Raw genomic sequence first — 27,583 nt, forward strand, 5'->3', positions numbered from 1 at the left:
CATTATTTATTTGATGCTTAATAATGAATCTTCAAAAATAAAATAAGATTTATTTTTTTGTGATGATCATAACATGAGTTAAAAATAATACTTGTAAAGCTGCAATAGTGAAGTGTTAGATAAGCTGAAAATCTTTGTTATTGAACTTGTAATGCATGGATTTAAATCACACTTCAGACCTACATTAAGCAAGCGAGTCGTTTAATCCTATGTGGCGTTGCTATTTATAATTTTAAAATGGGGTTGAGGGTGCAAATGGGTTATTAGTATATAATATTATAATACCACGCACCTTAAGGATCACCTGCAACATGAAAATATTTTTTAATCAAAAATAATCTGTTACACAGCAGTGTAACACCATGCTTTTCCGAAAAGTAAGTCAGTCATGCTGCTGAAATCAATTGAATAGTGAATGCAGCACTTAACTTTGAAAAGATTCTAATTACAGCTGAAATAACCAAGGACCACTAAGATAATGTATTACGTCTGTAAATTGCTTGTGTGCTTCTGGCGAGATGGAAATTGTCATATTTCCATATGACACGGGCTGACTCATCTTAAGTTCAAAAGCTATACTTCACTTCCCACATGGGATTCAAACCAAGGTCTATCCAAATTAATACGTTCTCTCTGGTTTTAATATTGGCGAAAGAGTTGTTGCGAGAGCATTTTTCCATTTGAAGATTTTTCGTATATTACTGATTTCGTTATTTATTTCGTATACATTAATGCTGAATCTCTCTCTCTCTCTCTCTCTCTCTCTCTCAGAATCAGTGTCTGATCCAAATTCAGTTTTGATTGGGATCAAAATAATTATGAAATATGTGTCGGAATTTTAGGAGTTATTTTATTAATAAAAATATATATCCAACATATTTATTTCGCCATTTCTTATTTATCTGATATGATTATAATTTATTATTTATCTGAAAATGCACAATATTATTGATCGGAGTTTTGAGGAAAAGGACGATTGGCTCTCCCTTCGATTTTTTTTTTTTTTTTTGTTTTTTGTTTTCTATACATAAAATCGTGCTCATTCGATACACCAATGACTTCATTTGTGTCATTATTTGGTTATGATATGACACTTAAATATGATATGATACTTAAAATACAGATAGATAGATAGACATACTTACAGATATGGTACTTAAATAAATCGAAAATTAAAAACAAATCTCCTGTTTACTGTATTTAAAACAAAGTTTTTTTAAAAAATGTTTTGTTTAAAGTAGGCTACACTAAACATCATGTGCAGTTAAACAAGCCCAAATTATGAAATTACTTAGCAGAAAATTGCAGTCTTGAAATGAAGTATTTCAGAAAAATGATTGATCATAAACAAATCTTTAACAAGCATGATGTCATTTTGCCTTCGATAAAACGACTTGGGGAGGGGGGGGGAGATACTCTGCACACACTATTTCAATGATGTGTGGAGGGATGACTAATGATTGCACAGCGCATTCCATTTTCCAAGAATTTTAGCGAACGTTTATTTAGCATACTGCAGCAGTTTATATGTAATATAAACTGCTGTAATGTTGTAAAAAAATGTTGTAAGTGTTTAAAAGGATACTTCTTATCCTTTGATTGTTCGATGACAATCTCAACCAGGAAAGGTTGAAAACTTGTTCATCAGTCCCAGGAACCGATAATTGTTAACAATTCAGGAACTCCACTCTGGAGAGCAAATATCAAACTTTTTCAAGCCACTTAGAGCGTCTAATCAAAATGAGTCTCACACAGTGTAATCGAAAAGCAACTACTGACTACTAATTACTGACTTATCTGCTCTTCAACCAACGGCCTGCGGGTGAGACTCTGCCCTGAATATGGATATCTGTCTTTACGTGGAAGACAAATTTTCATTGCCTGGTATGAGACTAGCTGTTCATTGAAAGAATTTCGAATTTTATATATATATATATATATATATATATATATATATATATATATATATGTTAAAAGTATTAAATGATTAAAGACCGAGATTAACACAAAAGGTTTTAATCGCATAACTAGTTTCGTCTTATATAGACTTCTTCAAATTCCAAAAAATATCAGAAAACGGTATTAAAAAAACGCAGCAAAAACACGGTAGAAGCTACAGCCTAGATGAGTTTGAAAAGAAGAACAATCTCCAAGTGTATTATTAGGCACATGCCTGTGTCCACGATCTCGCGCACGCCAATATCGAATGGCAGAGCTGTGGCAGTCTGATAAGTTGTAGCTTAACAATGTTTAGGATTATTTATTTTGACTCGAAAATTTTTCTTTCTATCTCATCATAACAATGGTAAAGATTTTTAGACTTTTCCCAGAGTACTGGATGTGGGAGGCCCTCCTCGTTCGAATTTGATGAAAACAGGACATGACTGGATAAGGCGATGGCTCGAGTTCTCTTGTAGTTGAAATCTCTTTGGTGTTCTTCGATACGAAGTTCGATTGATTTTTCCGTCTGTCCAAAGTAAGGTTTGCCACAATTGCAGAAAATTTGATAAACGCCGGGATATTTGAGACCGTCATAATTACTCTTTGGCCGACTGAGAAGGGAACGTAGTTTAGGCAGTGTTGTGAAACTAACATATTAGTTTCAATTTTTATAAGGTAAAAGGCCTTGGACTACGTGCGGTAGTAAAGCACTACTACGGTTTGACAAACGTTTATAAGTAGATGTCACATAAAAATTATAATAAACATCCATAATACAATCAAGATTCGAAACCTGTGACGTATTAGTTGGAATACGCAGACTTTCCGTTGTTTAGTGCGTTACTAACCTTAATGAGTTTCTAAATGACAATGCGGATCTGTAAGCCCTGCCTCTCAGAATCCATAAGGCTGAAGATGAATATCTATCTTTATGTTGCAAATTGAAACATTCATTCTTATTTAATATTTATATCACGTGCTATCATAATCGAAAATAACTTATTTGTATAAATGTCTTTAATTTATTACAAGCTCCTTTAGCAATCCAAGTTGTTGCCAATGTTATGCTTGGCGACAGCTGTTCGTGTCTAAAGTGCAACTTGCACGTGCTAAACGACTTTGTTACTAAACTCAGGATTTAAGTTTGCTTAAGCTGCAAGCAAATTGCCGTATTTCTGAGTTGCGTAATGAGTCATTCTTTTGAGGGGATAATTTTATGTCAAGAACTTAATTACCCTTAGCATAATTGTGCAATAATTCATTAACCAAGGGCGAACGAAGGATTCTTTCAATGAATCTCAGATGCTCGAAAAGTAATTGGTTCACTTTCCCTTATCCCTCTGCAGCAATTCCCTTCGATAATTATGGATACGTTGAGACAGCAGAAATGTAAAATTAATTGTGGTTTTAGTAAGAGTTTTCTTCGGAAAGCAGAAAGAAATAGTAGACATTTCTCCTGAATTGCATTGATAATTAAATTGTTCATGGCATCATGGATTGCTGCACATGGACTCCTTTGGAATTATAAAGGCGAGGAGGAACTCGAGGCTAGTTGCAAGTCTCAGTGCCTTATTCCTGCTTTCATTCATTTCAAGTCTAAAGTTGACAGTTGTTCATTCTGTTTCAAATGCAGCGAAGTTTCTTTCTATTGTTAAAAAATGTTGATTTTACGCTCAAGCGTAGACATGCACTTTTATCGTATAGGCATTCGAAACCGAAATCCTACGGAAGAGGATGGTTACGCCTTATTCCAGGAGTGCCTCATGTCTGCAGATGTGTGTTCACGGAGCTGGTTTGCCTGTTATGAGAGGAAAAAAACTCGAGTTTCCAAGTGAAAAACCCTCCACCTCCGTATGAGACCGGCTAACTTACCTTTAGACAAAAGAGATAATATAAAGGTTCCTCACCTCATGGACGGGCATCGAACCCAGGTCTTTCCGGCGAAAGGGCTTCGTCTATACCGACTGAGCTACGGAGGCTGCAGTTAACAATTGCAGTTAAAATATAAATGACACAATGAAAAGCTACAAATGCATCAACGTCTGTCATAAGATGGGACATTGCAGTATCTTAATACTGCATGCGTGCTCGCAATAATATATGCGTGCAGGAAAATTGATTATGTAGGAAAACAGTATTAAACTTCGAGCACCGATTGATTTTATAACTCCTACCCACCAAGCATTGTAAACCTATTTTAGGTTTACAATCTTTTCTGTGTAGGAGTTTAACCTGTATTAAAGCTATTTTACTACATGGGTGGGTTAAGGATTTTTTTTTCCTGTTTTTATGATTTTCTTTTTTTTTTATTATTCATTTTTACCTAGTCCGGAAACCTTGCTCTAGAGACCAAATATGGAACTTTTTCAAGCCACTTCAGGCCTCCAATAAGAGATCGTTCTCACACCGGACGATGAAATTCATCTACCACCTAAAGATAATCATATACACCTCGAGATTCGAAACTGCACCTCCTAAATCTGTTGGTTGATATTTTGAATTTTACAGACCAAACTCGATGAAAAATATTTCAAGTTTCATAGACATAGAAAAGGTCCTGTTTGCTTACTTTGTTAGAAAATTAAATGTTATGTACTTATTAATCACTTATCCAGGTGGAACCAATCTTTTTAAGTTTGTCAAATCTAGAATATGATCAATGGCAAAATTAAACAATCTGGACACAGTGCTCTAGAAACACTAAAATAATCACGAACGTTCATTTTCATGGTGGAATTCCAACCCATATCTTAGAGATTAGAATGTAGTTATTTTAACCTCTTGGCAAATTAGGCCAGAAAGTTTCAAGCTTGTCTCTAACTTCGAAAGTGTTGCTTGTTTTTATTTCTTTTGTTTTTGTTCCTCGAAATAAAACTTCATTTTCTTAGAGGATCAAATTATCAAATTCTTAGCGTTTTTATATTTTTAAACTGCTGAGACGGCGAGACTGGGTGAGCAAACATTCTGGATTCACCCAGCACCTAGCGGCTGTGATTGGTTATTGTGTCAACCATCCAATTGAATATTATCACTTGTCATGAGCTGAGCGCTTTCTGTGTCCGATGGCTGTATTACAAACAGCTGTTACACATGTCTTCTGGAACTGAAAATTTGAAAGTGGATGTTAGGAGAAAAAAACCTAACTGTTTCTCTTGCTATGCAGTATAGCATCTGTTGAGATTTCAAAGTTTTTTAACGGTCTAGAGACATTTTTATTCTAGTCTTCGGAAATAACAGACAGTAAAAATATATCTACTCCTGAATAAATATGAATATTTTGTGTATTATAAGATGTTGATCTACAACAAAATACCAGCATATGTGAGATAAGACAGAAGAACTGCTGATACTAAAAAAACAAAACAAAAACTGATGAATGTAGGATTCTCGAAAGTGGGGATAATTCCTATAATGATCGGATGTTATGTATACTGAGTCTCAGTAAACAAAAGAAATTTCTTTGAAAACGGAGCGAAATATACACAAACCAGAGAAATACACATGACATGGGTAACACGTTTTAAGAGATGATTTGCTGCTCTATCAAACGATATTTATTCCTGCCATTCTCTGTCTCCTCGGAAGTTTTTTTTTTAATCATACAATCATAAATTCATTCATTCATGTCTAGACTTTATAGGAGCATGCTATTCGCTCTACCCAGCAACTTATAGGACACATAAATCATAAATATTAATTATGTATTAATAATTAACATTTGTGCTAAAACTGTATTAATTCAGAATAATTTTTTCCCCCAAGAATTAAAGATCATTAAAATAGGTGTAAAATGAAAATAATGTACTGTATTTATAGTTTACATCGATAAATAATTACATAAAAAATGCTAAAAGACGGGTGTATTATTTAATTAAATCAATAATTATAAAAATTTAATGATGTAATTATTTTTCTCCAAGCTTTGCCCCCCCCCCCCCATGGAAAATTTTCTGCAGACGCACGTCATGCTTACGGTCAAATTGACGTGAAATTTGTAGCATGTTGCATAACCCACATGGCACACCCAACCGAAATGGGCACGCGAAGCCACTTATGCTAACATCTGAGATTTCAATAGCTTATGTAAAGGGAGATGGTGTAGTGAGCTGCAGCAATGTCTTGCAGTTGTGAATCATTAAATATAATCAAAGAAGTATCTGCTTTCATCCTGCCACTTCTTTCAGAATGAAAGAAGAATCTAACTCGGATATCGTGCAGTGACAGATCATGTATTATATATATATATATATATATATATATATACACAGGATTTTAAATGTATTTTGTTAAATAAATATTTGATTTATTAACAGCAATGGAAAACTTAGAGCCCTAGATTAGTCGAGGATGCTAAACAGCTCTTTTCACAATGCCCTCACAGCCTTATTTGTTTCTGCCGTAATTCCAAATACCCCAACAGTTATCATGATTACCGAGAAACCCAAATCTCAGCATAAATTGATGAATTTTCCATAAGACATGTCATCAGATTATACGCAATCATTATAATAAACACTAGAGTGAATCAAACATTACTTTGTGCACAAAATATCCCAGTGGCAAAGGGAGTTCTTCAGCACTGTATAGTTGTATATCTTTTAGCGTGTCTTGATAGATACTTTTGTATCTATTAAGACTCGTCCGACACCATATAGTCTGTAATGTCATTTTCTACGCCTTTCAGCCGACGTTAATTTAACCGGTCTCAGACAGCGGAGCAACTTTTTTTTTCTGTATAGTCTGGTTTTTCGACTCACCATTTTTCAATAGCATATTGCCATATATAAGGAGGTAGAAATGAAATGATTAACACCTAGAACAACAATGATATTAAAACAACTGATATAAACACAAGAAAGAACATATCTTAAAACCCGTTGACCCCATGTTTCATCAAATTGTAATAATTTGTTGTTTTTCTTTTAGGATATATAAGAAGACATGTCAGAGGTTTGACGAAATTAGAAGACACAGAGGTAGAGGCCATCAACATTTTTTGTGCTGCAAGAAAAGTCCCCAATTGAGATTCACCAAACTTTGTGTGAATGTTTAGGGGTCTGTGCTCCAGCATATCCAACAGTTGATAGATGCGTGGTCTAGTTTAAAACTGGGCATCCTGAGACAACAAAAGTCACCTTTCAGGAAGACCTTCCACAGCGATCACACCTGAAAACATCGATGCAATGCATGTCCTGATCCTTGATGATAGAGGAATACCAGTCAAATATATGCCGAAGACTGGGGATATCCAGGGACCGAGTCAGGGGGTCATCATCTACCGACATCTGGATATGCAGAAGTTCTCAACGAATTGAGTTCCAAATGTTTGAATGCCGACCAAAAGAGAGAACGTGTGCTGTCATCTCAAGGGTCATTTTTTCCCACTGGAGTGGAAATGTCTTTTGGGATATGGCTGGTGTAATCCTTACCAAGTACCTCAAAAAAGGTGAACCTGTTGCAGCAGCAGCAGTTTATTCGACAGTACTGAAGGAAAAACGCAGCAAGAAATTGAGCATAGGCGTGTTGCAGGACAACGTACCTGTTCACACTGCTCATGGAACCCAACAAATAATGCACAACTTGAACTTTCAATGTCGGCTTCGCCATACCCGGCCTCATCTGACTATTTCCTATTCAAAAATTTAAAGAAACACTTAAAGGAACAAAATTTACTATAGATGATGAAATCACATCTGCAGCTGAGGACCGTTTTGTGCAACAAGGGAAAGACGTTTCTCAGAGGACTGCAAATAATGCAGCAGCGTTGTAACAAGTGTGTAACACTTCGTGGGGAATATGTAGAATAATGAATGTGTAATTTACTTGGTTCTACCTCAATTCCTTCATGGCGATTATCACTACTTTTCAGCACACACTCTCGCAATGTATTATTAATTATCTCAATAAAGCGTTGTTGCGTGAAATTAGGCAACTGTTCTTCATAAATTAATAATCGTAATTAATAACTTCATATATGTGACGGTTCACTACGTTTTCGTGTAGTATTCGTAGAATTTCTTTAATTGCGTTTCGGCTCCTAAGTTGTCCTAAATTAATTTCATTTCCTCTCGCACTTATTCGAAATTTGGTTTCTGAAATTTGGCTCATTTCAATACGAAGTCAAGCAACTTTTGGACCCAACTTGCGAAACATTATGACATGAAACTATTGTTAATTACATCAGAAAGTTGTGAAAAGTTCAGCTTTCACGGAATTTGAATAATGAATGATGTCACTGAAAGAGGATATTGCAATTATTTGTCAATGGAATGGTTGTGAAATTATTAAAGTCTCATAGAAATTAGTTTTTAAATTTTTATTCAAGAGTTTCGATTTTTTGCATTATTCACGCTGTAAAATATGACAGTTTGCTAACATGAAATATCTCTGTGCTGCCAGCTTCTATTAATTACAAACAGATTTTCATTCCAGCATTCTTCACTTTGACCTGTACAAAAAAACAAATGTGGTAAGCGCTCCTCTTAATTCTTTTCATTCCAGTTCTGTTCTATCATTTAAATCCTATTTTTTGTGTATTGGGGACATTATTAGTAGTTGATATCAATATGAGTACTTCAGACAGTATATACTCTGAAGAAATACCTACTCTCACAGCACTATTAAAGTATGACCTTTACTTTGGTTCTGATCATATTTTCTACGCATATTCCACCAGCTTGTGATAAACAATTGTGCATTTCGGACCATTCTTCCTGTTTCCCCCCCCCCACCACCACCTCTACTGTTCTGCACTACAGTCAATTTAAGTAATCTTACCTGTATGGCATGGTGCGTTTAGTGTTGAAAGCGACAAGTTTTTCATAAAATTGCCACAGTATAGTAAGCATGGAATTATCCCATAAGTGCTATACCTGTCGGAGTTCATCCTTTCAGAGGTAAAGTTAATTTATCTAAGTACTTCATGTGGTATCTGTAATATTGAACTATTAGACATTCATCACTAGATTTCGTAGCTGGAATGGCAAATTACGGCATAAAGCTTTCCCCGGGTATCCCCAACATCACTCGCCCATCAAACAGGAAAAGGATGTGATGCAATTATAGCTACATATCACTGACTTTTAACGCCTTATGAATCACGTCTTTACACCAATATACTCTATTATATACTGATTATCGCAATTAATATTTGGCTTATGTGCAGCTTTCCATCCTTTGGACCCAATGCTGTGCACTTAGCTCGTTACTTTCCTACTACTAAAGCAGACTATTCATTTACGCATCGGACGACCGATATTTCTGTACCACCCATCTTATTTGTCATTAATTCTTAGTCTTCCTGTGTGCTTCCAGTCTGCTGATGTCGCATCTTAAGGTAACTTGTTTATATCCAAGAGATATCTGTTGGCCAGTATGCTTCATTCTAAACAGGAGGATTTCGAAATAACTAATTTCAGCACAGTGCATTCCCACTCACGTTAAGAAAAGTAAACTTCTAAAATGAAATCGAAGAGAAGGAATTGAATGAAATTGAAAAGATTTCTTTTCAATTTCATTTAAAAGTAAATAAAATGAATATTTTACCTTTCTATGTCAATTGTTATTTATTTCCTCTCATCGGAATTGTTATAAAGAGCTTCGAAGACAACGAAAGTCAGATCTTACAACAGAAATATTTTTCTTTGATGCACTCAAAACAAAACTATAAAAATAATGACTTGAACAAATCATGCCCCGCTACGCTCGTTGACAGAAATAGTGCAGAATCTAGGACACATTCTGCCGCAATTGTTAGAGAAACCGAGTTTCATGTTTTGGCAGCAAATCTGCGGCGGAGCACGCAAGACGCCGAATGAAGTTTAATGAAAATATATCGAATTTCATTACAAAAGGAAACAGTAGGCTGAGGTAGAAAAATTGATAGACAAGAAGTTAAATCCCGAGATTTGAAGATTTTCTTTTTAATCAGGAAAAAAAAAATCTTCCTATAAATTTATTCCGAGAAGGAATTTTTTTTTTTATCTTGTCAACTTTTAAGTAAAGCTATTTTAATGTCTAGTGTATTTTGAACTTGGCTGAATAAAATTACACATAACGCAATATCTGTTCTTTTGTTATTGATCTAGAAAAATCATTTTTCATATTCTTGAACGAGATCATACGCATTTCGAACTTATCCGATATTTGTTTTTTTATGTACACTCCAGCGAAAATTCTAACAAATACTACGATAATAATTGAACGAGAAGAGTTCAAAAATTATTGAAGAGAACGTATTCAGAAGTGTTACTGATTATGAATAGTGGCTGCTTTGAAAATGTTTATTTGTTTAAGCCTTTGTTTTGCTGAAATTCGCAGAGGAGTGTGAATGAGAGAGAGAGAGAGAATTATTTAGCACATTGATACAATGAATAGTCTAAGGATTAGGTAATATGACTTTCCTGTTCTAGAAAAATACACTGAACTTATACAATCATTCATGACCACATCTGGAAAAAGACAGGTTTTTTTTTTATTATTTTAGTTTACTTCCTTCATTATTTGAAATGTATGTTATGTTTCTAAAAGAGGATGTCATCATTTAGAACGTCTCAGAAGCACCGCAGTCGATAACAATTCCTTTAGTTTGAATTACCCGTGTTCTATTCCCCTTTAACACAATATTGGATCAGCAAAAAGTTATTTGCCAGTCTCATAGCAAAACGGGATATTTTCTCTAAAAATCCCGTTTATTTCATTCCTCCAAATTTGCACAGAAAACATGAGATTCCCAACTATAATTAGCCTCATTCATTTAACGTAATGTACATAACTACCAGTTAACAAATGGGGAAAAACATTAAAGGGTTGCCATGAAAAGTTGAATCCACTGATTTGAAGAAAGGGTACTGCTATAATTAATCGCTTTTTATGAAGAATAACATTTGTAGACCCTTTTTGGTCTACATTTCAATATAGACCAAATATACACAAGTCAATATTTCAAAGCCACTAACGTCTCTTTATAACGGCTTTGAAATATTGACTTAAAACACGACGACAGCAAAGGTCAAGGGAAAGTATATTATGTTTGTCCGTTGCGTATGTTTTCAATATTCGTTATCAATTTGTCTGTTTTGTAGGGGAGGGGTTCTACCTCTTTCTGATACCGAAAACCTGGATGTTGAAAATCATGATAAAACATTCCAAACAACCCAGTCTCTCCACATTGTATCTGGATGAACGGAAAAAAAAACCGTAAGTAGCGAAAAAAATAATTCGAACACTAACATTTTAAAGAAAAATGTTAATTTCGCAAGAAAATTGTACAAAAATTAAACTCCAAATTTACCTAATAATTTACAGGTACTGCTCTGTTCTTAATAATTTCATTAATTCGCTTAGGCATGGACTTTACCAACTTAAAACACATTTATCGCAAAACCATACTTTTATAATGGATTGAATTAAGTTATCCTTTGTATCTCAGTTTAATTTTCCAAATCTCTTTTTCACTATGGCCCGAAAAATTTCTTTTGGATTAATGCCTGGAGAATTACTTAGCCACTGAAACAATTGGATATTGTGATTTTTGAGGAACACTTTCAGTTTTTTTTTTTTTTTTTTTTTTTTTTTGAAATGTGGCATGGAACGAGATCCTGGAAGATGAGTTCTTTGTCTTTCTGAATCTGTGGGACCAGTCTTTTTCCAATATTTTTATGTACTGGTCACTTTCATCATACCGTCAACAGGTACAAGTGATCCTGGACTACCGAGTGTGAACCAATCCCAGAACAACTTTTTAGCTGTTTTTAAGAGCTTGTTGAAGGTAGGCAGGTATAGTCTTCTCAGTCGCTAATATGCGAACATAGGGTACTCGTTCTCCTTAGACAAAGAAATGGCTGTCATCTGAGAATATGACCTTCTTACACTTCTCAGCAGTCCAATCTTTGTGCACTTTTGCCACACTGGAGCTTCTTTTTCTGCATAGCCTTCGTCAAGAGTTGTTTCTTTTTCGGTCGGTAGGCAGTCCTCCCTGCTTCCAACAATCTTCCAAGGATTGCCATTTCAGAAACATTCATCCCAGTAGCTGCCCAGTCTCTATTTAAGTCTACAGCAGACAATCTTGGATTGATTTTGCTTTTCCTAACTAGTAAACGATGTTGAGTAAGAGTAGTTTTCCTTTTTTTTTCATGTACCTGTTTTCCTAAACCCTTCCCCCCACCTCATTATAACAACTAATAAAAGATACTATTTCACCCGCAAACTTCTGATTACTTATTGCCAGAGTAAAATGAAAACGAACAGTCGCAAGCAAAATATATTTTTTTTTATTCGACAAGCAGCATTAGACAATAAGAAGGAATATTTTCTTTTCAGCAATGCAAGCTAGTCTTGAATGAGACTCGAATGGGTTTGTCGCCCTGTTTTTGTTTTTACCACGCATAAAACATACGAAGCCTACTTGGGGAGAGAGAGAATGTCTTAGATTTTTGTCTACCTTTAGGTTAATTTAATAAAAATTACCGACTAATTCACATTTTCTAAAGAAAGATAGGCGCAAATATAAAATTTTTCATAGATGGCTATGAAAAATATGACATATATTTTTGCATTATTCGCGATGTCTAAACGTAGTTTGCATTTTGATTGTGGGTTTCAATAATCTCAAAAATGCAAAATGCTTAGGCATTGCAGAATCAACGCTTAAAAATACAGAGTTTTGGTAGATAAGTTACTTTGTATTCTAAAGCAATTTCAAATTACATTTTCCTTATTACTCCCCCCCCCTTATCAGGTATGTTGGATAATAAATGGTTTGCAATTAACCGTAGCCCGATGGGATGCAAAGAAATAAAATTTTTAATGCATCCACAACTTAACCGAACCACTTTTTTTTTTCTCATATAACGGTAACTTGAACGAATTCTGCTTTATTTCGATTTTTTTATATAAAAGTCCCTTAAAGCTTTGTATATCATTCTTCGCCTACCCCTCCTCCTAACAAGAACTTAAACAGACCACTCATCAACTTTTCATAGGGACAAAAAATGATAATGGCGACCAAGTAAATGAAAAGAAATCTTAGAAGAATCGATACTCTGGTTTAGCATCAAGCCAGAGTAAACAACTAACAAAATGAAGCCCCTCTTGGAAGAGTGCCAAACAACTAAAGAACCGCACTTTCGTAGCCGACAGCAAAGATACGCAGAGAAAGAATATTACCATGTTTGATCTAATGAGGGAATTAGTCTCGAGACGAGATCAAACGAATTTTCCTGTTATACACAATGCTTCTCGTATAAGCCAATCACGACTGAAGAAACCCGTTACAGAACTATTGCGAAAAAATTTAAATAATCATTGATAAATTGCAATTATTTAAATATGGTGCTGTTTTATCACTATTTTCATCTTTTAAGTCATGAATATTTACAATCGGAGAACAATTTACTTCTTAATAGTAAAAAGTGACTAAATAGTTGAAGTCTTTCCAAATGTCGCTTTCTTAATATCCCTAAAGATTACAAGTAACGTTTTGGAAAATAAAGTGGAAAAACATGAAGAATCGACTTTAAGGGAACATCACTGACAAAATAAGGCAGTCGTGGGTAAATACTGGCTGTTAATTTCCCATGAAACTTGATAGAGCTAAGAGTGGTAAACAAACTGGAAAGTTTGTTTACCACATAAACTAATGCTGTAGCACAAGCAGATCTACATTATCTTCTCCTTCTTCTTGGCTTCTCGTATTAGGCAATTTTTTGCCTGTAACGTTTTCAAGGGTTTAAAAAGTCTCGTGCTCATCTCCTCCTGCAAACTAGTCATCCACAACAAAGTAATAGAACAAGTGAGCAAATTTAAATATCTAGGAAATTACATAAGCCCCAATGGAGAAATCGACATTGCATATAAAAAGCAAACATTCCAAGTGGTCACTGGAACTTTGAATCGACACTTCAAACCAATTCTGAAATACGGCAATGAAACATGAACTTGGGGAGAACGAGACAAGATAAGAAATGAAGAAATAAGAAAAAAGTTATTCAAAATTAACATAACAGAAGTGATCAAAAACTAGAAAGAACTGGAAAAACCACATAGAAGGATCTACATTATTAAAATGCAATATTTAGATCGTTCTATTAATTTTGCAAAATGGCATATACACACGTTAACAACAGTTAACTCTTCCTCTAGAAAAGTTGTTATTGAAAATTAACTTGACTGAAACGTTGTCCCAGAGTAATCGACATAACAATATTATGCTTAGAATATTCATGGGTATTTTATGATTTTCAATAAAATCATATCTTGATTGGTTACCATCCCCTGGTAACCAATAAATTAATAGATAAAAATATCAGCGAATATGGACAGCTACATTTAGTAATTGAATTTCACAACACGTAACTACCAAAACATTCCACCTTTGTATCACGAGGAACATTTATAAGACACTTTTCAATTAAAGATGGATTATCCAGTCTCATATCGAGATCTTGAGGCCTTTTTCTACAGAAATTTCAAGTTTTCATCCCCATATTATGTAGACACTAACGCAAACACATAATACGCCCTTCTCATAACTTTAGTTGCTTTGGCATAATCTAAAATGACTATGCCAAAGCAACAAGGTTATGAAAAGCGGTATTAGGTCAAAATTAAGTGTCTACATAATATGGGAATGAAACAAAAAACCCATATTATGGGCTTTTTCACCTCAGATATTTAAATGTTTGGGGGGAAAGCTACAGTGTATCCCTTTAGTGTAATTTGCTACGAGTACATTTATGGATGTTTAATAGATTTACTTTGATATATGACAAAAAAAAAGCAACCGATGCATTTAGCTTGATAAAAAGCACAGAAGAACACTCTTTCTTGAGTATCTGCAAAACGGTCTTTTAACTCTAATATAAACAAGATCTGTCCGATACTCAGTAAACAATGCAGAATGCAAATAAAAACTAAAAATTGAGTGGAACCAACGCTGAGATATGGACGGTCTTTCAGCCACTATGGAGTGGTCTAGGGATCGTCCGAATTTTTAGAGTTCGCCTTTACTTAAACATCGGTGATTAATGTCCTTGGAGGGTAATGGATGGCAATACTGTAGCCAAAGAAGTTCTGAGGCTCGGCTATTGCTGTTACCCTCCTGCCATGATCAGAGCTTTAATAGCTCAGTAACACCTTATCTCTACACTGTCCTTTACAGATAACGGGGAAGATGAAAAGCATTCTTGCTTTGCCCCTTTAAGCCAGTCCTTATAAGGACTATAAGGTAAGCAGCATTTCGAAATGAATTCGTTTCTTTCATTTATTTTTTCTTGAAGTATGGAAACACATTAGAAACACGATTCGCTTGTTTGTAATCTTCACTAATTCGCTTCTATGATTATAAATTCTCAAAATCTCTTAGAAATGAAGTCAACTATAGATTGACAGGATTCTTTCTTTAAATGGAAAGGATTGCCAAGATCTTTAGGAAAGAAAAAGGTTTGCTATTTTGTTTCTTTGAAGATGGCAGAAAATAGATTTTCTGTTCTCTGCATGAATTAGTCGCCTGGTGTATGAAACCTCAATGTTTACTTATGAGTTTATTCAGATAATGGACATTATGGTTTTACCAGAAAATATAAAATAAAGATTAAACTTTGTTTTTAACAAAATCGGAATTTTGAATTATCGACGGTAATTCGTAAATTTTCGTACTTCGAGCAGAACTTATTGCAAGCTGGATTCTAGACCAGAAGCATAAAGGTTGCTGATGGTTCGTTGTCTTCATTTCATTTTGCTCAAAGCATTTGCCATATTTTAATAGTAATAAATTCGTTGCAGTTTGGATACACTTTAATAAGAATTATATGAACTTATAATAAAAATTGTTTTTCTCCCAATAACGTTGGTTTGAAATCCGTGAAAGCTTCATTACAATAATCTTCAATGCTATCTGTAGTAGTTTCCTGTGTGAAATTACAAACATACTCAGGATGAGGCATTCGACGTATTCTAGATCAGTGCTTCCCAAACTTCTTGATGTTAGGGCCTCCTTTTCAAAAATTAAAATATTTCACGGCCCCCCTCGAAAAAAAAAATCGTAATAGAGAGATTTATTATATTTATGGCTATTTGCCTACTTCTGTTTAGGAGTGCCCCAGTTTAAATGCCATTGGCTCTTTTCTCACGGATTCTTAGGGCATTGTAGATGTATATTTATCAATAAATATATGTTGCATAGAGGACGAGAAATTTGCACATACCTTTTTCTGGGTGTTGTGGCTCTTCTTCTTTCGCGTTGTCCAAACTACTGTGTGTGTGTGTGTGGTTGTGGAGGGATTTTGGAGAATTGAAATAACAAATGGAAAAAACCTTATAATATATTTTTTATATTTATATGACGTGGGAAAGGGTGAAAGGGGTTGAAAACAGCAACTGATTTTTAGAGGAGGGGAAGGGGATTGACGAGGTGCGGTCCGTTTCGACTATTCTTGGTCGTCGTCTGAACACATAGAGAGAGAGATATTAGAGTAATAGAGAGATATATTATTATAATATTTATTGTATTTATATTCAATACAAAACATACACAGCGAATATTGCAAAAATCAAATGCATGTATTACATTTTTTGCCTTTTGCCGTTAACTAATAACATGAAATTAGTGAATATTACCTGATTAAGGGAATCCCTGGACCAGGAACATTTTTCTCTTTTGTGACTTTCCTCCCTTTAAGGTAATTAAGCCTAACGTGAAACAGACAGCAAAAGCAGGTTATTAAAACGTGCATATGATTGGTGCGGTATTAACAAAAGATCGCGCAACCGAAAGATAAAATCATAGCTGACAATTAAGTTGAAGTGATAACTCTCTTCAACCGAATTCCATATGTGAAATTGTCATAACATTCATTATATATATATATTACTTAGTTTTAATACTTTTACGAATTTTAACACGTTCGGTTGAATTTTATTGCTGCTTTGGGAAATCGAACTCACACACATCTAATTAATAACAATAGTTTTTAGTTGGATACTGTGTTTGTCCATGCAACATATGGTTTTGTTTCAGTCTATACAGCATAGTTTCTTATTAGGGGACATGTGATTCATTAATTAGTGTGTTTTTATCCCAGTTGTCTCTAATTGCACTATTTGTTGAGAAATATATTACACAGACTCCTCATACCTTATTCACTGGCATAATAAAAGTACCTTATTTTTATTGCCTCTGCAGTATAGTGGCTGTTAGGGAGGGCATGTTGTTTACCACTGCAAGGGCGTTACTATCTCCCCCACATGAACTTGTTTAAGCTTTTTTTTTCATGTGTAAAGTATATGCGAAACTTTTATTGGTAACAGAAAACTAGCTCGGATGACAGTGATAATATAAAACGAGTTTTGATATGTATATAAAGTCAATATCAACAGTCCCTGATTACAAACGCGTGATGAAAGGGTCAGGAAGATTTGGAGCTTCCCTGGAGAGCATTCGAAGTAAATACAATTAACCACTGCTTTGAAATGAAACATATGAATAAGCAATATTTACTAATATTCATTAAGCGCCGAAATACGCAGGAAGCAAAGTTTGTGAACTAACACCAATGTGTGAATTTTTCCATTAAAATATAAAAAATAACAAAAAAGAAATAATAATAATAAAAGTTAAATACATTTCTTTTAAAATAAAAAAATCTACTTAGTCTTGAAACATTTTAAATTTGTTTTCATTATTTCACGGACCCCCTCAACAAAACCTATCGCCCCCAAGGGGACCTCGGCCCACAGTTTGGGAAGCACTGTTCTAGATGACTGATCCAACAGTTTGGTTCTCCTTAGTGCGAAGTTGTTAATGAACTTATTGATTGATAGTGACACTGCTGTGGAATGAACATATATTAATCCATCAGGTGCAAGTCCAAACTGTATAAAGTCTAAACTGCATTAGAAAATTTTGTTACACAATTTACTAACACGATGCGATATATATATATGTAGGACTTCACTCAATAACTTAATTTTACCATTGTTTCATTTTTATTACTTTTTTATTTTTTGCCAGTGATAATGCCTTTAATCTCTTCTCATTTCTTTAAGAAGTAAAAAAAAAAGTTAATTTTCCTTATCCGTTTAATGATTTTCATATACTAATTAATTAATTTTTAAACCGTCAAGTACCACTTCTTTCAAATTGAAACTTTTTCATATACGTAGATAAGTATACATTTATTATTATTATTATCATTATCATCATTAAAAGAGACCTCCATGGAGTCAGAGACTCATCGAGGGAGGCCACATACTACATACACCAGCTATCATACTTATTCTTCAATTCATTCACACTGCTTGCACTCCCAACATCCAAGGGCAATCCATTCCAATCACGCACCACCCTCTGAGAGAAAAATATAGCCCTCACAGCCTTCTTGGCGGTCTTCATTCTCAGCTTCCAAGAATGCCCTCTCGTCATTTCCTCACCCTCCATAAAATGAAAAATTCCATCAATTGAAATCCTGTATGAACCTTTCAGAAGTAAAAGTTTGTAAGTCTCAATCATATCACCCCCTCTTTCTCCTGTTTGCTAGTGTTTGCAGTCTACAAAAAATTTACTCCCTCCCTATCATTTTTTTTATTTCTTTTACGTTCAGTACAATTATTCTTTGATCAGCTGAAAAACACACTTCTTTATGGTTGAACATTACGGATCGCGAATAACTTCATTACCATCAAAAATGATGTCGTTACCAAGGCAACGACTTTTGTGAGGTATCAGTGAACATCAGGTAACATTCTTCACTAGTCCTTTAGCTACAGCAGCGTGTGATTCATTTAATTAATTCACTGAATTCATTAAGCTTACTTCCTAACACCGCAAACTGTACTCGGTTTTGTTAAAAACTTTCTAAATAGTCTTCTCATTTTCTTTTATCTTCTGTCTCTCTCGGTTCCCTCCCAGCTGAAGCTTGCAGTACGGTTTGTTTTTTCTGTTGCATATTTAAAAGCTTTTTCTTGTGTTTAAATTAGTTTGTGATGAAAGTATATACGATTTAGTTACCTAATCGGTCTATCCTTTAATAGAATAAAATAGGCTTTTCAGCTGTAGAACAATATCAAAACCAAATTACGCTGCTGTTGCTGAATGTAAAATAGCATTAAATGAGGAAGAGTAGTGTACTAAAAAAAAATGAAAGAAAAAAGCAATTTACTAACATGGCTATCTGAAGATTTTTTTAAAATCTTTCTTTGCTTCTTAAAAAAAATAAAATAAAACTATTAAACTAATTTTGAGCTAATATGTTAAAGGACCATTATATTATATCCATACTTTATGATTTAACATTTTAAATTATTACAGTAATTATGTTGCATAAGTTATAGCAATTTAATGTAATTTATAAAATTATAAATAAAGACTAAAATCATTTTATTGAAATTCCATCTATGATTATTCTACATATTATTATACATCAACCCAGTGTTTAGTAATTCGGTAAATTTTGTTGCCAGAGACTTCCGGAAATGCCTGATACGATTATTTCAAAAATATATGATTTTGTGCATTCCAATGGAATTAATACGAAGAATAACTGAAAGAATAATCCGCGCAATTGCTAGGAATTTCCAATGAATTTTTCATCGGGATCATTTAATTCTTGGGAGGTATACAATATTTTCGAGAAATCTCTCAAGCTTTCGGTAAATAGTAGACAATAGCAAAACTGTCCACGCCAACATCTGAAGATGTGTCGACTTTCAATGAGTCGACACGACTCATTGAAAGTGCATTGGTAGAAGACGCCAAGTGGTGGTTCTCTCAACTAAAAATAAACCACAAGACTCCAAATGGCAACGTCAATCAAAGAGTTGGCAATTTGTATTCTAATTAATAATCCTGCTTTTGCAGACCGAGTTTCTAATTAACTGTTTTTAAAATAGGATTTTAAAATACGATTAAATGATTTGTGTAAGCTTATTCTCTGTGGGTTACAATTCTCCTTCCCGAATTATTTTTTCACTCAGCAAGGACTCAATATCAGTGAATAGTGAATGAAATTAGATGTTGTGCCTTACGTGTACAGACTCTTTCTTATACTACCTTTCTGACGACCTTCCAAACGAATTTCATGATTTTTGATGCCAGCCATGGGCCTCTGTATTAGGGAATATATATATATATATATATATATATATATATTCCCTAATAGTTATTCCTTACATAGAACCCTTAATATGAATTCGGGTTTTGATACCGAGCAGAGTAGGATTTTAAAATTTTCAGATTTTATAGTACTGCTGACAGCAGTAATCCTAACAAACCACCGAAAACGTAGTTTTCGGTGGTTTGTTAGGATTACGTAGGATTACAAAGTAGAGATATCAAACATAGCACTAGCAGCGACTTTCATTTGTAATTTTAACTAATTATTTTTATATTTTTTAATTTTACATTTTAAGCATATCCTCTTTCGTTTTATGTTAATCAGTAAAGTTAGTAGACTAACTTTTCAATATTCCAGTAGTGAACACTAAAATATTTTTATTACAAGAATAAATGGAATTATTTAAAAATAAATAAAATAAAACCCGAAAGATTAATTAACCGGTTGTCAAACTGAATCACCTTTCTGTTAACTACCATTAGGTTCAATTCTTACTAAATATTTCGCCTGTTCGTTTACTGGAAACTGTTGATGAAATGAAATATCAATTTATCGCTGACTTGAATTTCCTTAATTCTCTTTTTTCTTCTTTTTCGAGGAGAAAAAAAAAGGCACTTTTTTGGCTAGCTCACCTCATTCAACATTATTATAAAAAGTGCTGCTTAAAAAGTTCAACATTTATTATCATTTATAATAATATAAACATTATTATATTTATACCTCACTAAATTCTTACATATAAAAGAATATAAATTCTTTCCAATAGGAACTGTATATTTCATTGCTTAAATATATTTTCCCCGATATTTATCCACATTTGACACCACTTTGACTCCCTATGGTCATTCCTCAGTGGCTTATAGGAGCGAGGCCTTCTACTGAATGTGGTAGGATCGAAGATCGCCTTTTCCAGAAAAAGTTAAGACAATCACAAACATCCTTACCGCTGGTGGGATTACAACTCAGCTGTAAAATGGATATTTAACCACTCAGACAACCAGGCGGGTTTTTCTCATAATGTTCCTAAATCAATTTGCCTGAAACACAGTTCTTATATTAATTAACAGATGGCAGCACGTATCTAGCGTTCAGTATTCGTGTCGCCACAAACAGAGATCCTAGGACAATCCATGAAAAACAAGACCATACCCTCAAATTGGTTTTTACATATTAACCTTCGTAGCACCCTATGGTCAGGTTGGTGAGTGTGATAGGTCAACCACTGCGGGTAATACTTGCAGCTGACCCCCTGCGCTTCCATCTCAGTATGATAGCACACTGATTGTTGACCTGGGATGGAAACTGTTTCAACAATTTGCCGAACACACATGTTTATAATATAATATCCTGTCATACCGCCTCTTTCAAACTCTGGCAGTTCCCTTCTTGAAGCCACTTCACTCTTACACAGTGCACGGACTGCGGAGCATCATATTCCTTCAATCTATACACCGCTACAAACAAGTGACTCGTAACATGGCATGATCATTTTGCCCTTTGACTTTCCATTCGATGTGGGTGTGTGTGTGTGTGTGTAAAAATAGGAGTTTGGCGAAAATGAGAAGAATAGACATCTGTCTCATACTGCACTGCAAAAAGAGGAAGGAGCCAAGATTTATGGTTTGAGGAAACTTTTACTAAGAATCTCTGGAATCTATAATAAGTGAATGTTAAAACTACGAGTACAAAGCACCTGTCTATTGTGGCTAATCAGATTAGGATTATTGTTAATTCTATTAACTTCTTCCTGTTGTCTTCTGTATTATTTTGTTTTAATTGTTCGTTGATAATATCTCTTTCAGTGATCATAGCACTGATATTGCGATCTTTCCAAAATGGAACTCAATTGTTTTTCCTGTGACCTCTGGTATTTGAATTTTTTTCAGCTTTCTGTATGTTGTTAGTTAGCTCTAGTAGTTGCTGATCGAGTTCTTTACTAGTGTGTGCCAGTGCAATATGTTTCTAATAGTTGTGTGTATTTAGGCCAATTTTCTTTTCTGAAGTTCCAAGATCTTTGTCTGTGGTTTTTGGTCTAACTGCAAATTAATGGTTGTGATAATAGGTCTATGATCGCTGATGGCATTCTTTAGTAATTTCAACTGGGTAAGACTCGCAGTTTCATAATCTACTGCTGTGATGTCTAATGCTGATTCTGTGCCTGTTGTTTTTGACAACTATATATTTTGCCTGTTGTTTATGATCTCAAGGTTTAGATAGCAGTTTTGTCTTCTATTTTTGTGCTCCTTTTCGTTCTAGTTGTGCGGTGCCCCAAGTTGGACTTTTGTCATTTAGATCTCCTAAATGGATATTTGTGTCCGACGTTGTTTGACTTAGTTTGAAGTAAGTCTGTATTTATATCCGTATTTATATCCGGGTGATATGCATTGACTATTGTAATAATGCGTTTTGGTAGAAATATCTTGACTGCTTGAGCCTCTGTGTTACTATCTATACTGCTGTTTGTAGTTGACACGATTTCTTTTTATTTGATGTGTTTGGTCCGTAGGAGTATACCTAGACCTCCGCCAGAACGATCCGGTCTGTCTTTCCTTAATGTTCAATAGCTTTTGATTTGAAGCTTCAGATTTTGATTAGTTTCGTTTCTTGTAAACATGCAATGTGGATGTTATTTTTGTATAAAATGTTCTTAAGTTCTTCCATCTTTTTTTTGAGTGCCGTTGATGTTTAGCTGAAATATGTTGAGAGTCTTCGTAGCATATTTCTCATTGAGATCCCGGACTGCAGTTCTCGACTCGTCGGCTACCTCGGACTCAGTAGTAAGTTTGTGATCAAAACAGACGCTGTTATTATTCTTAGATTGATAATGCTAATATCAATTATAATAATTGATTGATAACATTATAATAAATGCTAATATCTGACATGTTCATGTAACATAATGAAGTAAATGAAAAAGGTAGTTTACCTTTATTAATAAAAGGTCTCTTTTTTAACATTTCTCTTAGAACAACTAAAACTTATGGCATTTAGAAAATGAAGAAAAGTTTCAAGCGAGAGAAGGAAATGCATTACACTAGTAGTGTGTTGGAAAAAAGTTGACTAATGACCACACAGATATTCACTGGATCTTGCTGAACTTTTCTTTAATGGCTTTACATTATATCCTAGGCGGCCATTACGAAGAGGATGTTATGGTGGTCGAAATAGTGAAAAGCCAGTAACAGCTGGTTATGTCTGCATAAATGCACAGCATCGAAGTCGTTAGATTCCAATAATCGTTTCCAGTAGTAATTTATTTTAATCAGGAAATGCTTTAGAAAAAACTCATTGAGAATGACTTGCAAATGGGCCTAAGAATACTGGAAATTCTGATTTTTTTGTTTGACAATTCACAGAAAAAGAAGTCTGACAGAGGTTTGTTTATTGCAATATAAATGAAGTACGAATGACGTCATGCTGGTTGCTGCTAAGATATTTGGCTTATGATTCGTACTATATATCTGAAAAAATTTTAGCACATTTTCGTCGAACGCTTATGGGTATGTTTCAGAAATCATATTATGATAGTATTATGATTATTACTACGTAACAACTACTCCAGGGAGTCCAAGGACTCATCGAGGAAGGGAACTATATTCTATCTCGCTAAATACATCTCTCTCTCTCTCTCTCTCCACTACTACTTAATAATCCTACTACGACACTATCATTACCGCCATCTACTGCCCATCAACACAGTATTTTTTTGTCTGTAAATTGCGTGTGTTCTGAAGGCCGATTTGTTTGTACGCGGGATGAAAAACCCTAGTTTCCGGGAGAAAAAACCCTGCTACCACCGTATGAGATCGGCTAACTCACCTTCAAATGAAAAAGTTCATAAGAATTTCCCTCGTCACGACGAGAATCAAACCCAGGTTTTTTCCATTCGAAGGGTGTAACTTCAAATACACACACACACACACGCGTGTGTGTGTGTGTGTGTGTGTGTGTAAGTTTGATCTATAATACTCTCAGGTGAGTTTTAGAATGTCCAAGATTTCTTGTAAAAAAAGTAACGAGCCCGACTTAATAGTGAACGAGTCAATCTCATTGTACACTGAGCATAAAGATTCAGTAAATGAATTTCCCAATTTCTATGGTAGAAAGTGGAACGTCCCGTTAAACAAATCTCTCCTTGGAGCTAATAAGCTGAATCACCAAAGACCTTCAAGAAAGATTATGTCGATCGATTGGAGGTTAATAACATAGTCGCGTGACAAACTCTGCTGCTGCTTCTATCTTTCTTTATATATTTTGTTAAAGCTATCTTCTTTGTTCACGTACTCAAACTGAACAATGGTGTTGCGTAACGGAATAAATAGATGAATAGAATTCTAATTGTCGACCACTCTCCACGACGCTATTGCTGTAGATATCAGCAGCAGACAGATTATGATTAATTGAATCTTTTTTCATGAAACAGTAAACTCACCTTCGATAAGGGATTCAATTTCGAAGAATGGAGAAAGTTCTGTTGGGAGAGATGCTCTGATAATAACAACAGCCTTCTCGAAATACGGTAGCGTGCGTTCAGAGCAATGCATTTTGTTAGCAGGCATGATGACATGAGATCCCATTTAGCACAAAAGAATTAATGTTTACAACCAGTGAATATATAGCTAGAAAGAAAAAAATCCTTGTTAACAGCTGAGTTATCAACGTTAGCACAACAAGATTTCATTAGTGAAGCGAGATGATAAATTAGTCCAAGCGCAATAGACAAGATTAGAGGAGGAATGCCCTTAACAAATTACTTATTTTAAGAAGTATACCAGGTTACTTTACGCGAAAACAACCCACGAAGGAGTGTAGACCTATTGCATTAGTTCCGTGGGTGAAGTGAGATGTTTTAAATATTTTTATTAATTATCATTATATATATATATATATATATATATATATATATATATATATTTTTTTTTTTTCTTCAAATCTAGAAACCTTCATCTAGGGATAAGACATCGAATTTTTTCGAGCGAATTCAGGCCTTCAATAAGCGATGTCACACTGGTCGATGAAATTTATCACAAACATCCATATCCAAGACGGAATTCGAAACTCGAGCCTGTTGGCTGGACAGCGAATACGATGATCACTCTGCCACTGAGCCTTCAACGTTACTTCATTTAAACAATTCGACTTGAGCCAGCAAAAATTTCCCCGTCTTATTTGCAATATCAAATTATACGAAGAAGAAACCTGAATCTTCCGGGTATGTGACTGAGACATTTTAGCACTTTTGAGAAAATTACGAGCTTTAAGATATAAACCATATTTATTTTCAATTGGAAATGAAATTTTAGTTTCTGTAGGAGTCGACAAAAATTTCTCTTAAGTTAAGATATCTATTTTCATCTTGCTATTTCTAAAAAAAATCGAATAAACAAAAGCAAATAAAATGAAACAATAAAAACAAATAATTTATTGAAATTAGTGTTACCAAACATGCATAACGTAGCTCATTAAAATGAAACAAGAGTGGAGCCACCTTATCAAAAGAGGAATTTTACTAAAAGAGAAAACCGATGTAAAATCTCCACTGTACATGATACAGGAACAGTCATTTCTAGTTTATTCTAACTATTGTGATTTTTATTTATCATTATCATTTGACACCTCCAGGGAGTCCAAAGACTCATCGAGGGAGGGCACCTACTCTACAACTATCCGTCTCCACCCAATCCACCAAAACGAACCGAACTACCATCAACATCTACAGCAAAATTTCGATGTTCAATTATGCGAGCACATTTTATTTCACTTCATAATTTTACACATACCATTAGCAATCAGGATAAAACAACTGGCAATATAATTAGTTCTGTAACTGACACGGAAGTGTCACTTTCAATCTCCATAGTACGAATGGGAATTTTTTGTTCCCGTTTAATAATTCTTACAATTCTCCAAAGGGTTATTTCAATGATTAAACCATTTCTATCACAAATTGACGACATTTGCAGTTTTTATATTCCCTTGCAATGAAATTTTAATCATATCAGTTCATACCAGACGAATTTTTAATATTAAATTTCCCATTTGCATAGGTTTTCCTTTACTAGTATATGTTCATTGTAAATTGAGTTATTACATGATGAATTATTTAACAATACTAATATTTTGATAAGATATTGATTTACAAGTACATAATTTAACTTGCAATAATTTACGCGTCGAAACATTTTTCAAGAAAATTAATTTGAAACAGTCGTAAAATTTTCAACTCATTCTCGCGTATTAAGTTAAGGAATTATTCTAGACATTGTAGAAGATGAAAGATGCAAACTCTGTGGAAAGTGAAGCAAAATAATAGACAACTTTCAACGGAATTAAAATTCTTAACTTTTTTTATTGATAACATTCTGAAGAAAATCACTTCATGCAGTACGAAATAATACAGGACAATAAAAATACAAGAACGCGCTTTAAAATAAATGTTTTCAGGAAATGGGCTAATGAAGAAACAGGGAAAACTCGTTCAGATGTCCTAGGAACTTTGGTGTGAGGTCATATTCTGCCACAAGAGATCAGAATTATAACAAATAAAAATGGCGCTTTAAGGAACGCATGTCAATAAAGATCCAGGGGCGTTACTTCAGTTTCCGATCGTAAAACATAATTTTGTACAATTGTGTATGTCATTATCTCAAAGGTTGGCTAGTACAGGAGAAGATTACAATTCCCAATTCATATGTGCTTCCATTGCCATTCGCTTTGAAATATAACTTGGAAATCTTCAAATAACTCTGACATACAGGGACTCGAAGAGATCCTGACATGCACAGCATGGCTTTCACTGTCTGCAGCCACCAACTGTACAATTCAAACTTACTATTATTAATGTGAACCCTACCTCTAAAGGTAAAATTTTAATACAGGCGTATCTACAGTACTAAGCTTAATGTACTAAAAGCTAACGGTTGCATAATTTGAAAACGTTTATGCACCAAACATGGATCTTTTTTCAAGCTACTTCAGGTCTCCAATAAGCAGGATGGTAGGTTTATACCAACCAATGAAATTCAGCTGCCAGCTAATGATACTCACAAATATTCGTGTCGACGGTGCGATTCGAACACAAATCTTGTTGATTGAAGAACGGGTGCGCTATCCACTACGTTTGCATATCTGACTTCGCGATATACGATTTCTATTATGCTCAAGAAGCATTCGACAGGACAGCAAATGATGAAATCAGTACAGCATGCAAAGATGATGTGGTTCACTTTACAAGATAATTAGTTCTTTGTCATCATCGCATAGTCCGCAAAAGGAATGTAAAGAAAAAATAGGAAATGTTCCTTAGATAAATCTTCCCCTCAATCCTTGATCAACACTTTGCTTTTAGCTCTGTAAGTGAAGTACTCTCAAACTTTTTATATTGTCTATCTAGCTTATTCTAGGTCTGCGTCTTTTTTACAGTTCCTGGAATAAGTCCTTCAAGAACTTGCATTCGTAGACTATTTGATCTACTGATATGGTCAAGCCTTATCGTGTTATCGTGTGGAATATTAACAGAAAGACACTTGAGT

General features: G+C 34.4%; 1 long non-coding RNA gene across 1 annotated transcript in view; it reads left to right on the plus strand.

Moving 5' to 3' along the window:
• Window positions 1–25,391, plus strand: part of LOC150104292 (uncharacterized) — a 125,551-nt gene extending 100,160 nt beyond the window's left edge. Inside the window, exon 3 of the long non-coding RNA XR_016548700.1 lies at window positions 24,989–25,391. This is a non-coding gene — a long non-coding RNA (uncharacterized LOC150104292). The remainder of the gene's footprint in view (window positions 1–24,988) is intronic.
• Window positions 25,392–27,583: the final 2,192 nt, after the last annotated feature.

Source organism: Typopeltis vanoorti, chromosome 8 (assembly GCF_054136105.1).
Source record: "Typopeltis vanoorti isolate ZY-2024b chromosome 8, IOZ_Tvanoo_1.0, whole genome shotgun sequence".
NCBI lineage: Eukaryota > Metazoa > Arthropoda > Arachnida > Uropygi > Thelyphonidae > Typopeltis > Typopeltis vanoorti.